Raw genomic sequence first — 14,064 nt, forward strand, 5'->3', positions numbered from 1 at the left:
CTCTCATCCAGGCTGCCCAGATCTTGGCTCACTGCAACCTCTGCCTTCCTGGTTCAAGTGATTCTCCTGCCTTAGCCTCCCAAGTAGCTAGGATTACAGGTGCACACCACCACACCTGGCTAATTTTTGTATTTTAGTAGAGACAGGGTTTCACCATGTTGGTCAGGCTGATCTCAAACTCCTGACCTCAGGTGATCCACCCAGGCATGAGCCACCACACCCAACCTACACACATCATTTCTGAGGCAAAGAATGTTAAGTGACTTGCCTAACACCACTCAGATTGTAAGAAAAGAGTGCTGAGCAGAAATGACCTTTGCTAAACATGGAGTGTGGGCTAGGCTGCATACTACTACTCTCAGCAGGGAGGTAACTTTTGCTATTTCCCTTAAATCTCAAAGGTTAGAATTCTGTAGCCCTTCCCTAACTGTAGTGGGAGACAGGCCTCTCTGAATGTCTGCTCCCACCAAGACTGCACATAATGTGTACAGAAATCAGGGTACTATCAGGAAGCGGGGAAATGGATGCTGGGCAGCCAAACATTGACAGATAGTCATTATTGCCTTGCCTTAGGCTGTATTCCCGTCTCATGTTCTGGTTTTTCCCCACCCTGAGCCTCTCACCTCTTACCCTCTCTGAGGTTTAGCTTTTTCATCTGTAAGATGGATATACCATGGTTATTAAATAGAAGTTATTTATTTAATGGTTATTAAACAGGCTATTAAATAGAAATATTTAATGGTTATTAAACAGGCTATTAAATAGAAATATGGCCCACCACTGGGTAACCAAGTTTTTACGAATGAGGTGGGTTACTGAGTCCCCACCAATGCCCTTTGAAAAAGTATGAAGGGAACAGTCAGACTTTGGGAACCTAAGAGATTGAGAAAGAAGGAAACCAAATAGGATCTGTTTTTTCTCCAAAGTCACTGAAGGAAATAGGGGAGGAGGGGATAGGACGGAGGGACCTCTAGCAACCTTATTCAGGTATAGAACAATCACAGTGTGTGTGACAAGTCACAATTCCTTTAAAATTAACCCTGCTGGTTTCCTGGGAGAGCTGCTCACAGTTGACCTACGGGTCTCATTGATTCCCAGATAAGGCATGGCAGTCAGCCAACAGCAGGCATCATCAGACAACTTGGAAGAGGCTTGGAGGCAGAAACTGAAGTGTGATGCTGCATATCTGGGGGAAGTGAACTGTACATTTGCACACTGACAGTAAGTTGTTGACAGCAAATTGCAAAGAGACTAAGCAAGAATGGTGGTGCTCCCATGGCAGCTAGGCTCTTAGCAGAAGCAAAGAGAATATGCTCTGGAAGGTGTTGGGGGGTGGTCAAAGAGCACTGGGAAGCAGTACCTAACTGCATGTTTGTGGCCCTGGCATCTACTTAGATCTCTACCACTAACTAAGGAGAGTGGAATAGCTTTCCCTTTCTCAGACTTAATCTTCAATGGCCAGTTCACATGGCATTTCCACTATAAAGTTCACTTAAGCTCTGAATTGTTCCTTTTTCTGTGCTCACACAGCATTCTCTATTCCACCATTATACCACATAGCACAATTTAGCATGGTACTTTGCCCCACCTCTGAAATGGAGTTAGTATTTGGCCTGCGTTCCTCCCAGTACTGTTCCAAACTGAGTCAGGAATAAGAACATTGGTCCAAATGCTTGCATGAACTCACCGCACATTAATGATAACAATATGTGGGGACCACACTTTACAGTTTATAATGCAAATTGCACCCATTATCTCATTTGATCCTCAAAGTAACCAAATTATTAGGTTACTGTTTCACAAGTGGGAAAACTGAGCTAAGGCAAAGTAATTGGCTAAAGTTGCTTGGCTAGTAAGTGATCGATCCAGGAATGGAATCCTGACCTCTGACCAGGGCCTGTTCTCTCTCTATTACATGTTGTTACTTTTACTGCTGGAATAATCCTTCATCAATTGAAAAATAGGCAAATAAGCAAAAACACCTCCTACAAACTTTAATTTCTTGGCAGTTTACTTTCTCTGCCTCCTGCTTAATGGAAACCTGGCTCTTTCTCAATGCCACACCTCCTTTATATCTTCTTCCAGCTTCTTTTTTTTGAGACGAAGTCTTGTTCTTGTCCCCCAGGCTGGAGTACAATGGCGCGATCTCGGTTCACTGCAAACTTCACCTCCCGGGTTCAAGTGATTCTCCTGCTTCAGCCTCCTGAGTAGCTGGGATTACAGGCGCATGCCACCATGCCCGGCTAATTTTTGTATTTTTAGTAGAGATGGGGTTTCACCATGTTGGCCAGGCTGGTCTCGAACTCCTGACCTCAGGTGATCCACCCACCTCAGCCTCCCAAAGTGCTGAGATTACAGGCGTGAGCCACCGCGCCTGGGCCTTCCAGCTTCTTGATTAGACACTGCCTTTTCTCACATCTTCCATATACTACTGGGGACTTCACTGGCAGTCTTATCATTCCCCATTGACACTAACCTACCACGTTACTTCTATCACTTGCAAAATTTACTTGTCCTTTGAGGCTTATACCATCCAGCTCAGCCTATCAGACCCTCTCTCCTGGAACTTTGACTGTTGAATGACTGATCCAAGAATGGAAGGAACAAGGGGAAGGCCTGTGTTTGGGGCTCATGCCATCTTATATGCTATCTTTATAGGAGTCATCCTCTGACCACTTCAGTCCTTAAAGATTTTGGTACCTGGCACAAAGTCTTCTTCACTTTAAGTCTCGCTGTCACCTAGGTAACTTCACTATATGGAACCACTTAACATCCTAGCCTCCGTATTCCTTATTTTTGGCAACAGTAACCAGCACCTTACAGCCATTCCACTCATTCATTTCCATGATTATGTCCTGGACTTTTTGAAGACCTGGCACTGCTCTACTTTTGAGATCTTAAGGTCTGGAGTACTAAATCTCTGACTGTCACCTCCCGGCTCCCTAGCTCTCTCACTCTTACTCCCACCATACATTCTCCTTCATATCCTGGACTCCACCAGGTCTTTGGCCTTACCATTTTCTACCAAGTTCATCACTCCTCTTGATATTTCCCTTCCCTATTCTGCCTAGACCTTATAGTGCCACACGAAGACCAACATTATCCTCTTTCTTCCACACCCACCTTGCATCAGTTTAACTATGTGCTTTCTCCACCCCCATAATGAAGCTGTTGAACATAACCCTGCAGACTGACTCTGCAGCAGTGCTGTGGTTTTTTTTGTTTTGTTTTGTTTTGTTTTTGGAATTAACAGTCTTTATTGGGCTCAGACCAGGAGTCCTTGGGTCTGGAGGACCTCTGTGTATTTGTCAATTTTCTTCTCCACGTTTTTCTTGGCGAGTTTCCATAGCCTCATGAGCTGTTTCTTCTTCCAGTAGTGGATCTTGGCTTTCTCCTTCCTCTTCTCCTCCAGGGTAGCTGTCACTGCCTGGTACTTCCAGCCAACCTCATGAGCCAGGCACCCCAGATAGGCACACTTTTTTGTAGGCTTCAGACGCACGACCTTGAGGGCAGCAGGAACCACCATCCGCTTTTTCTTTCCTTAGGGTGGTGGGATGCTGTCAAACACCTTGAGGCAGTCCAGGGCGGCATGGCCTCACTTGGTCTTGTGGGGCAGCATGCCTCACAGGGTCCGCCAGAAAATGCTGCTGGGTGCCTGGAAGTGGTAAGGGGGCCTCGGGAAGGGTTGGCATTCATTCACTTGTGGAGGAAAACCAGGTACTTCAACTTATTTCTGTGGAAATTGCCAGAAATGGCCGGGCATGGTGCTCATGCCTGTAATCCCAGCACTTTAAGAGGCCAAGCTGGGTGGATCACCTGAGGTCAGGAGTTCAAGACCAGCCTTGCCAACGTGGTGAAACCCTGTCTCTACTAAAAATACAAAAAATTAGCTGGGCGTGGTGGTGGGCGCCTGTAATCCCGGCTACTCAGGAGGCTGAGGCAGGAGAATCGCTTGAACCCGGGAGATGGAGGTTGCTTTGAGCCAAGATTGCATCATTGCACTCCAGCCTGGGCAACAAGAGCGAAGCTCTCTCAAAAAAGAAAAAACGAAATTGCCAGAAATGTTGATGCCCTCGCAGTGTACAGCCTCCACTTTCCGGCCCAGCAGTACCTGCTTAGCCACAATGGCCACCAGGAGGCCCAGAAGATGGCCTCGACCTGCACCTCTGCCATCTTCGGCAGCCACCTGGGAAAAGTGGTCTCCATTCTTGATTGGGCTCTCATAGGTAGTGTGACCTTGATTATCTCTTCACAATAGATATGGGTTAATTAACAAAATTGATTAACCTATTCATTTGACAACTATTTGTCATCTGTTACATGCCAGGCAATGTGCTACATGTTAAACATGTAGCAGTAGACCAAACAGACACAGTGCCTACCTTCATGGAATTATGGTCTAGTGGAGGACAGATCCCTTGTTCACTATATACAAACATATTCAGTTGACCCTTGAACAACATGGGGGTTAAGGGGCTGACCCCCTGCACAGTTGAAAATCCATGTATAGCTTTTGACTCCCCAAAAATATAACTATTAATAGCCTACTGTTGATCTTATTGATAACATAAACAGTTGATGAACACATATTTTGCATGTTATATGTATTATATACTATGTTCTTACACTAAAGTCAGCTAGAGAAAAGAAAATGTTATTAAGAAAATCACAGGGAGCTGGGTGCAGTGACTCACGCCTGTAATCCCAGCATTTTGGGAGGCCGAGGTGGGCAGATCATTTGAGGTCAGGAGTTTGAGACCATCCTGACCAACATGGTGAAATCCCGTCTCTACTAAAAATACAAAAAAATTAGCCAGGTATGGTGATGCATGCCTGTAGTCCCAGCTACTCAGGAGGCTGAGGCAGGAGGATCGCTTGAACCGGAGAGGCAGAGGTTGCAGTGAGCCAGGATCACACCACTTCACTCCAGGCTGGGCGACAGAGTGAGACTTTGTCTCAAAAAAAAAAAAAAAAGGAAAATCACAGGGAAGAGAAGAGAAAATCTATTTACTATTTATTAAGCGGAAATGATCATCATAAAGGTCTTTATCCTCATCATCTTCCTGTTGAATAGCCCGAGCAGCAGGAAGAAGAGGAGGGATTGGTCTTGCTGTCTCAGGGGTGGCAGAGGCAGAAGGAAATTCCTGTAAACGTGGACCCATGCAGTTCAATCCCATGTTGTTCAAGGGCCAACTATAATTACAATTGTGAAGAGTACTACCAAGGAAAAAACTCCAAGTATCATAAGAGCATATAATAGGAAGACCTAGCCTAGACCGAAGAATCAGGGAAGGCCTCTCTGAGAAAGTGACATTTAATTCGAGACCTAAAGAAAGGGTTAAAATTAGCCAAGTGAAAGGAGTGGGAGTGAAATGGAAGTGCTCTCCTGGTGCAGGGAAGAGTATCTGTGAAGGCCTCAAGGAGGAAAGGAGGAAGGAAATGAAAAGGGTTCCTGTTAGAGTGTATGGAAGGTTGAGGGTAAGGCTGAGAAGACAATGTGAACCAAATATTTGGGTCATTTCAAGGATTTTGAGCAAGTGTACAGTTTCACGCAGAGGGTGGCATGGTCTGACACGTCCTTTTAAAAAAGGTCAGCCTGTTTGTAGTATGTTGAAAGGGCTTAATGGAGGTAAGTAAATCAGATGGGAAGCTATTGTATTAATAGTTGTCCATCTGAAGGCAGATGGCTTAGTGGAGATAGATTCAAGAAACTTCTCCAAGCTCCTGAACGCCCATAACCTACTTCTGGTCCCTTCTCTACCACACCACCACTACTACCAATTTTGGCAATTGACTTCCTTCCTACTTCTTAGGAAATTTAAAATATCAGGTGTGAACTTCAGTTTCCTGCTTCTACACCTACACATTTAGCTAACTATACTTCCTTCACTTCCTTCCTGCCAATCTCAGAGAAAGAGGGTCAGATCTCCTTTCTAAGGCACATCATTCTTCTTCCACCTTCTCCAAGACCAATACCATGCCCCTTGATGAACCACTCCCTCTTCTCTAAACATATGCAATTCCCTTCTAATTAGGAAAACAAAAAACAGGCCTGGCATAGTGGCTCACACCTGTATTCCCAACACTTCGGGAGGCCAAGGCAGGCGGATCACCTAAGGTCAGGAGTTTGTGACCAGCCTGACCAATATGGTGAAACTCCGTCTCTACTGAAAATACAAAAATTAGCTGGGCGTGGTGGCATGGGCCTGTAATCCCAGCTACTTGGGAGGCAGAGGCAGGAGAATTGCTTGAACCTGGGAGGTGGAGGTTGTAGTGAGCCGAGATCACACCACTGCACTCCAGCCTGGGCGACAGAGTGAGACTCCGTCTCAAAAAAAAAAAAGAAAAACAAAAAATCCACTCACCTCCTGTCACCCTAGCTACTACCTTATCTCCCCTTCCCTTTATAACAAAATTTCTATAGTCCACTCTTCCTATGTCAGAGATAGTGGTGTTTACCAAATATTCTATTCTGCTCCTCACATTTCCCAGGAACTTTGCAGTTAGACAGGCTGAGGTGATTAGTATCTCACTCTGGACCAAAGTGTAAAATAGCTGGCATGTGACCTCCCAAGATCTCTTCACTTGCTGAGCCAATTGTGGAGAGAATTTTGTCTTCCAGAAGTTGCCCAGCACAGTGAATGAAAATATATTCATATCTCAGTACTTAGTGAAATTCAGAACACTGTTGTATAATTTCAGAACACCAAAGACAAAGAGAAGATTCTAGCAGGGTGTAGTGGAATCCTGTAATCCTATAATGCCTGTAATCCTAACACTTTGGGAGGATTACTTTAGGCCAGGAGTTAGAGATCAGTTTGGGCAACCTAGCAAGACCTCATGTCTACAACAAATTAAAAAATTAGCCAGGTGTGGTGGTGCATGCCTGAGTAGTCCAAGCTACTCAGGAGGCTGAGGCAGGAGGATTGCTTAAGCTCAGTAGGTCCGGGCTGCAGTGAGCTATGATCCTGCCACTGCACTTCAGCCTGGGTGACAGAGCAAGACCCTGTCTCTAAAATAAAAATAAATAAATAAATAAATAAGAGAAGATTCTGAAAACTTCCAGAAAGAAACAATGGGTTGTATACAATCAGGAATCAAAATGTCTTCAGGATCCTTTACAACATTGGAATCAAGAAGAGAATGGAGCAATGGCTTAAAAATTCTGCAAGCAGATACTTCCTAAGAATTCTATACTTTGCAGACTATAATCAAGTGTGAAGATAGGATGAAAAAATTTTCTCTGAAATATACACTTTCTCACCAAAATATAGGAGTAAACAAACAAACAAACAAACAAGATCCAACAAGGAAAGAGATGAAGAGCACCTGAAGAGTGACTATCAGTAGAGATTCTAGGATCACAGCATTGCACCAGGTGTCGAGCATAACCAGGCCAAAGAGTAAGGTGATTCAAGAGAGGTTCACTGAGGAGTATCATCAGGTTAAAGCTGATGAAGCTACTGGAATAGATATGTCTCAAACAAGGGTGCAAACTGAGAAAGAGAAAGATACAAATTCTAGGCAACAGGGATCCCAACTCAGAAAAAGGCAAAAAAGAATTATCAGGATGACAGGGAAGAAAAGTGCTGGGAAGACAGCTAAGCAGAAGGGCTAGGGTGCAATCAGATAAGAAAATGAGTCTCCGGGAGTCTCTAGGAGACTCATTTTCAATTTTTCAAGGGAAAAATTGGAACAGACAGATTACTTGATGTAATTGACTACAAGGGAAACTGTAGTGAAAGATTATTGTAAAGTGTCAGAAGAATTAACTATAGGTAATAATTACAAAGAAAATTAAGCAGGTGAAAAACCAAGGCAATTATTAGATTTAGGAAAAGCAAAAGTTGGAAAAGAAATATAATTTTGAGCAAGGCATGGTGGCTCACATCTGTAATCCTTGCACTTTGGGAGACCAAGGCAGGAGAGTGGATTGAGGCCAGGAGTTCAAGACCAACCTGGGCAACATAGTGAGACCCTGTCTCTACAAAAAATACAAAAATTAGCCGCACATGGTGGCACACACCTGTAGTCCCAGCTACTCGGGAGGCTGAGGTGGAAGAATTGCTTGAGCTGGGGGCGCGGAGGCTGCAGTGAGCCAAATTATGCAACTGCACTTCAGCCTGGGTGACAGAGTGAGACCCTGTCTCAAAAAAACAAAAAAAATATATAATTTTGGTGTACTTGTAATAACATAACAAGTAAATAGTTGTAAGGCATAATAATGTAAATACTAAATACTGATATAGCAAAAAAATTGTAGTACAATTCTATTGGGAGTATAGGGGAGAAGAAGCAGATGGGACAGTGGTGTAAGAGAGCTAAATCCTGAATCCACTATACAAGAAGTCATTACATTATGTCTAAAATTGATTAATCAAAAATTAGCATTAGCAGCGTATTATTTAGGAAAAGCAGAGATATATAAATGCCAGAAGAAGCCTCTAAAATGTCACTTCCAAGATTAGGCTATTAAAAAAAATGTCTAAAATGGTTACTTTGGAGAAAAGGGACTTGGGGAAATTGGGAGGGAGAGGCAGAACAGGGATTATTGGTTTTTGTTACAAGCTTTGTGTTTATGTGACTTTCTTTTTAAAAGCATTGTGCATTTATTACTTTGAGAAACATTAAATAAAAGTGAAAGTGTATAGAAGCATGCACAAGAAACTGCTGACATTAGGTATCCCTAAGGAGTGAAGTTGGCAGGGAGAGGGTTTTTATTTACCCCTTTATATCCTCTGTACTGTTTGAATTTTTACAATAAGCATGCATTACTTTTATAATTATAATGAAAAACAATAAAACCAATGTGCCACCACTATTTTCTGCCTTCTTGGGAAGTTCATCTCCAGGCTGTTGAGACATCCAAGAAAGTTCTCACCATTACTAGGCTCAAACCCTGTCTGTAGATATGTCTCCTTTAAGCTTGAATGACAGTAGGGCAATAGGGTGGCTCTGTGTGTCCCATGTTGTGGTTTCTGCTCAATCAAGAGCCCATCTTAGTTGTTTGGCAAACTCTTATCTTCATGCCATCTGCAAAGGGCAGGAAGCTCTGGTTCGTCTGCTGAGTTAGCCACTGTCCTGCAAACCAAAGAGCTTCTATTGAACCATATGTTGCTGTGCGTTACATTTTTCTTTTGTGAAGTTCTCTCTTCCAACTCTCACTCTATTCCCACTGTACAATCTTTTTCATGTTTCTTCTCCTCTCACCTCCCCATCCCTCCTTTCCCCAACCACCTCCTGGTATAGGCATTTCCTGGAGCATATCATAGCTGTAAATATTTATAGCTGTAAATGTTTAAGTGTGTGTTTGGACCATACAAGAGAAAACACTCTGAAGTCAATTTCTGCATTCATAGTGTATGGTTAAAAGCTAAAGGCTGCAAGCAAACCTGCCCAACCTTCACCCCAGACAAAGACATTATCTTCATTGGATGAATCAGGAAACAAATCAGCCCTCTGCCGTGGAGAGAGACATTTTCTCCATCTTCCAAGGTTGTTTGCTAAATGAACATCCTTTATTTATTTATCTATTTATTTATTGATTTATTTTTCAGATTTAATCAACAAATTTTTTACTGTTTCCATTACATGTAAGATTATTATACACTAGATACCAGGGGTCACAAAGGTTGACTAAATGGTTTCTGACTTTGGGGTGTAATAGTTGTTCACCAATAACTCTGTAGTACCAGACATACGAAAAATCCTATATCAGTTGGGAGCAGTGGTGAATACCTGTAATGCCAGCTACTCTGGAAGCTGAGGCGGGAGGATTGTTTTTGTTTTGTTTTGTTTTGTTTTCTGATTTCTTGAAATTCTTTTTTTTGTTGTTGTATTATACTTTAAGTTCTAGGATACATGTGCACAACATGCAGGTTTGTTACATATGTATACATGTGCCATGTTGGTGTACTGCACCCATTAACTTGTCATTTACATTAGGTATATCTCCTAATGCTATCCCCTCCCCCCTTCCCCCACCTCATGGCAGGCCCTGGTGTGTGATGTTCCCCACCCTGTGTCCAAGTGTTCTCATTGTTCAGTTCCCACCTGTGAGTGAGAACATGTGGTGTTTGATTTTCTGTCCTTGCGATAGTTTGCTCAGAATGATGGTTTCCAGCTTCATCCATTTTTTATGGCTGCATAGTATTCCATGGTGTATATGTGCCACATTTTCTTAATCCAGTCTATCACTGATGGCATTAGGGTTGGTTCCAAGTCTTTGCTATTGTTAATAGGGCCACAATAAGCATACGTGTGCATGTGTCTTTATAGCAGCATGATTTATAATCCTTCGGATATATACCTAGTAATGGGATGGCTGGGTCAAATGGTATTTCTAGTTCTAGATCCTTGAGGAATCGCCACACTGACTTCCACAATGGTTGAACTAGTTTACAGTCCCACCAACAGTGTGAAAGTGTTCCTATTTCTCCACATCCTCTCCAGCACCTGTTGTTTCCTGACTTTTTAATGATCGCCATTCTAACTGGTGTGAGATGGTGTCTCATTGTGGTTTTCATTTGCATTTCTCTGATGGCCAGTGATGATGAGCACTTTTTCATGTATCTGTTGGCTGCACAAATGTCTTCTTTTAAGTGTCTGTTCATATCCTTTGCCCACTTTTTGATGGGGTTGTTTGATTTTTTCTTGTACATTTGTTTAAGTTCTTTGTAGATTCTGGATATTAGCCCTTTGTCAGATGGGTAGATTGTAAAAATATTCTCTCATTCTGTAGGTTGCCTGTTCACTCTGATGGTAGTTTCTTTTGCTGTGCAGAAGCTCTTTAGTTTAATTAGATCCCATTTGTCAATTTTGGCTTTTGTTACTGTTGCTTTTGGTGTTTTAGTCATGAAGTCCTTGCCCATGCCTATGTCCTGAATAGTATTGCCTAGGTTTTCTTCTAGGGTTTTTATGGTTTTAGGTCTAACATTTAAGTCTTTAATCCATCTTGAATTAATTTTTGTATAAGGCATAAGGAAGGGTTCCAGTTTCAGCTTTCTACATATGGCTAGCCAGTTTTCCCAGCACCATTTATTAAATTGGGAATCCTTTCCCCATTTCTTGTTTTTGTCAGGTTTGTCAAAGATCAGATGGTTGTAGATGTGTGGTATTATTTCTGAGGGCTCTGTTCTGTTCCATTCGTCTATATCTCTGTTTTGGTACAAGTACCATGCTGTTTTGGTTACTGTAGCCTTGTAGTATAGTTTGAAGTCAGGTAGCATGATGCCTCCAGCTTTGTTCTTTTGGCTTAGGATTATGTTGGCAATGTAGGCTCTTTCTTGGTTCTATATGAAATTTAAAGTAGTTTTTTCCAATTCTGTGAAGAGAGTCATTGGTAGCTTGATGGGGATGACATTGAATCTATAAATTACCTTGGGCAGTATGGCCATTTTCATGATATTGATTCTTCCTATCCATGAGCATGGAATGTTCTTCCATTTGTTTGTGTCCTCTTTTATTTTGTTGAGCAGTGGTTTGTAGTTCTCCTTGAAGAGGTCCTTCACATCCCTTGTAAGTTGGATTGCTAGGTATTTTATTCTCTTTGAAGCAATTGTGAATGGGAGTTCACTCATGATTTGGCTCTCTGTTTGTCTGTTAATGGTGAATAGGAATGCTTGTGATATTTGCACATTGATTTTGTATCCTGAGACTTTGCTGAAGTTGCTTATCAGCTTAAGGAGATTTTGGGCTGAGACGATGGGGTTTTCTAGATATACAATCATGTCATCTGCAAACAGGGACAATTTGACTTCCTCTTTTCCTAATTGAATGCTCTTTATTTCCTTCTCCTGCCTGATTGCCCTGGCCAGAACTTCCAACACTATGTTGAATAAGAGTGGTGAGAGAGGGCATCCCTGTCTTGTGCCAGTTTTCCAAGGGAATGCATCCAGTTTTTTGCCCATTCAGTATGATATTGGCTGTGGGTTTGTCATAAATAGCTCTTATTATTTTGAGATATGTCCCATCATTACCTAGTTTATTGAGAGTTTTTAGCATGAAGGGCTGTTGAATTTTGTTGAAGGCCTTTTCTGCATCTATTGAGATAATCATGTGGTTTTTGTCAGTGGTTCTGCTTATATGATGGATTACATTGATTGATTTGCGTATGTTGAACCAGCCTTGCATCCCAGGGATGAAGCCAACTTGATCGTGGTGGATAAGCTTTTTGATGTGCTGCTGGATTCGGTTTGCCAGTATTTTATTGAGGATTTTTGCATTGATGTTCATCAGGGATATTGATCTAAAATTCTCTTTTTTTGTTGTGTCTCTGCCAGACTTTGGTATCAGGATGATGCTCGCCTCATAAAATGAGTTAGGGAGGATTCCCTCTTTTTCTATTGATTGGAATAGTTTCAGAAGGAATGGTACCAGCTCCTCTTTGTACCTGTGTTAGAATTTGGCTGTGAATCCATCTGGTCCTGGACTTTTTTTGGTTGGTAGGCTATTAATTATTGCCTCAATTTCAGAGCCTGTTATTGGTCTATTCAGGGATTCAACTTCTTCCTGATTTAGTCTTGGGAGCGTGTATGTGTCCAGGAATTTATCCATTTCTTCTAGAATTTCTAGTTTATTTGCATAAAGGTGTTTGTAGTATTCTCTGATGGTAGTTTGTATTTCCGTGGGATCAGTGGTGATATCCCCTTTATCATTTTTTATTGCCTCTATTCGCGTCTTCTCTCTTTTCTTCTTTATTAGTCTTGCTAGCGGTCTATCAGTTTTGTTGATCTTTTCAAAAAACCAGCTCCTGGATTCATTGATTTTTTGAAAGGATTTTTGTGTCTCTATCTCCTTCAGTTCTGCTCTTCTTGGCTCTTTTTTGGTTCCATATGAACTTTAAAGTAGTTTTTTCCAATTCTGTGAAGAAAGTCATTGGTAGCTTGATGGGCATGACATTGAATCTATAAATTACCTTGGGCAGTATGGCCATTTATAAATTCTGGGTACAAGTTCTTTATCCCAACCTATGGCTTCTGTTTTCATCTTCTTAATGGTATCTTTTGAATGCAAAAGTTTTTTATTTTGATAAAGTCCAATTTATCAAAATTTTATTTTATGGCTTGTACTTTTAGTGTCATGTCTAAAAGTTCTTTGTTCAACCAAAGATCATGATGTTTTTTTCTCCTGTGTTTTCTTATAGATGTCTTATAGTGTTAGCTCCAATGTCTAAGTCTATAATCCATTTTGAATTAATTTTTGTATATGGTGTAAGGTAATAGTTTGAGTTCACTTTTTTGTGCATGGATATTTAATTTTCCCAGCACCATTAGTTGAAAAGACTATTCTTTCCCTCACTGAGTTGTCCTTGCTCCTTTGTTTAAATCAAGTGACCATAAATGTAAGGTTTTATATCTGGACTATTAATTATGTTCCATTAATCTATATGCGTATCTTTCTGCCAATAGCACTGTCTTGATTACTGTGACTTCATAATAAGTTTGATTGCCTTTATTTATTTATTTATTTACTTACTTACTTATTTTTCCAACATGGAGCCTCACTCTTTCACCCAGACTGGAGTGCAGTGGCATGATCTCGGCTCACTGCAACCTCTGCCTCCCAGGTTCAAGTGATTCTCCTGCCTCAGCCTCCCAAGTAGCTGGGATTACAGGTGCATACCACCACGCCCGGCTAATTTTTGTATTTTTAGTAGAGACAGGGTTTCACCATGTTGGCCAGGCTGGTCTCGAACTCCTGACCTCAAGTGATCCACCCGTCTTGGCCTCCCAAAGTGCTGGAATTACAGGTGTGAGTCACGGCGCCTGGACGATTCCCTTTATTTTTGAAAGACATTTTTGTTAGGTATGGAATTCTAGGTTGGCATTTTTTTCTTTCAGCACATTAAAAATGTTACATTACTCTTTTTTTGGCTTCCATAATTTCAGATGGGAAGTCCGATATCTTTTTTTTTTTTCAGACAATTTTTTTTTTTCAGTCTTAGTTGTCCAGGCTAGAGTACAGTGGCTATTCACAGGTGTGATCATAGCACACTACAGCCCCAAACCCCTGAACTCAAGTGATCCTCCTGCCTCAGCATTCCATGTCATTTTGCTCCTCTCT

At 41.7% G+C, this 14,064-nt stretch overlaps 1 pseudogene; it reads right to left on the minus strand.

Annotated features, from left to right (window-relative positions):
• Nucleotides 1–3,196: 3,196 nt before the first annotated feature.
• LOC100461897 (large ribosomal subunit protein uL13-like) lies at nucleotides 3,197–3,711 on the minus strand (annotated as a pseudogene).
• Between the last annotated feature and the right edge of the window lie 10,353 nt (nucleotides 3,712–14,064).

Source organism: Pongo abelii, chromosome 9, assembly GCF_028885655.2.
Source record: "Pongo abelii isolate AG06213 chromosome 9, NHGRI_mPonAbe1-v2.0_pri, whole genome shotgun sequence".
Classification (NCBI taxonomy): domain Eukaryota; kingdom Metazoa; phylum Chordata; class Mammalia; order Primates; family Hominidae; genus Pongo; species Pongo abelii.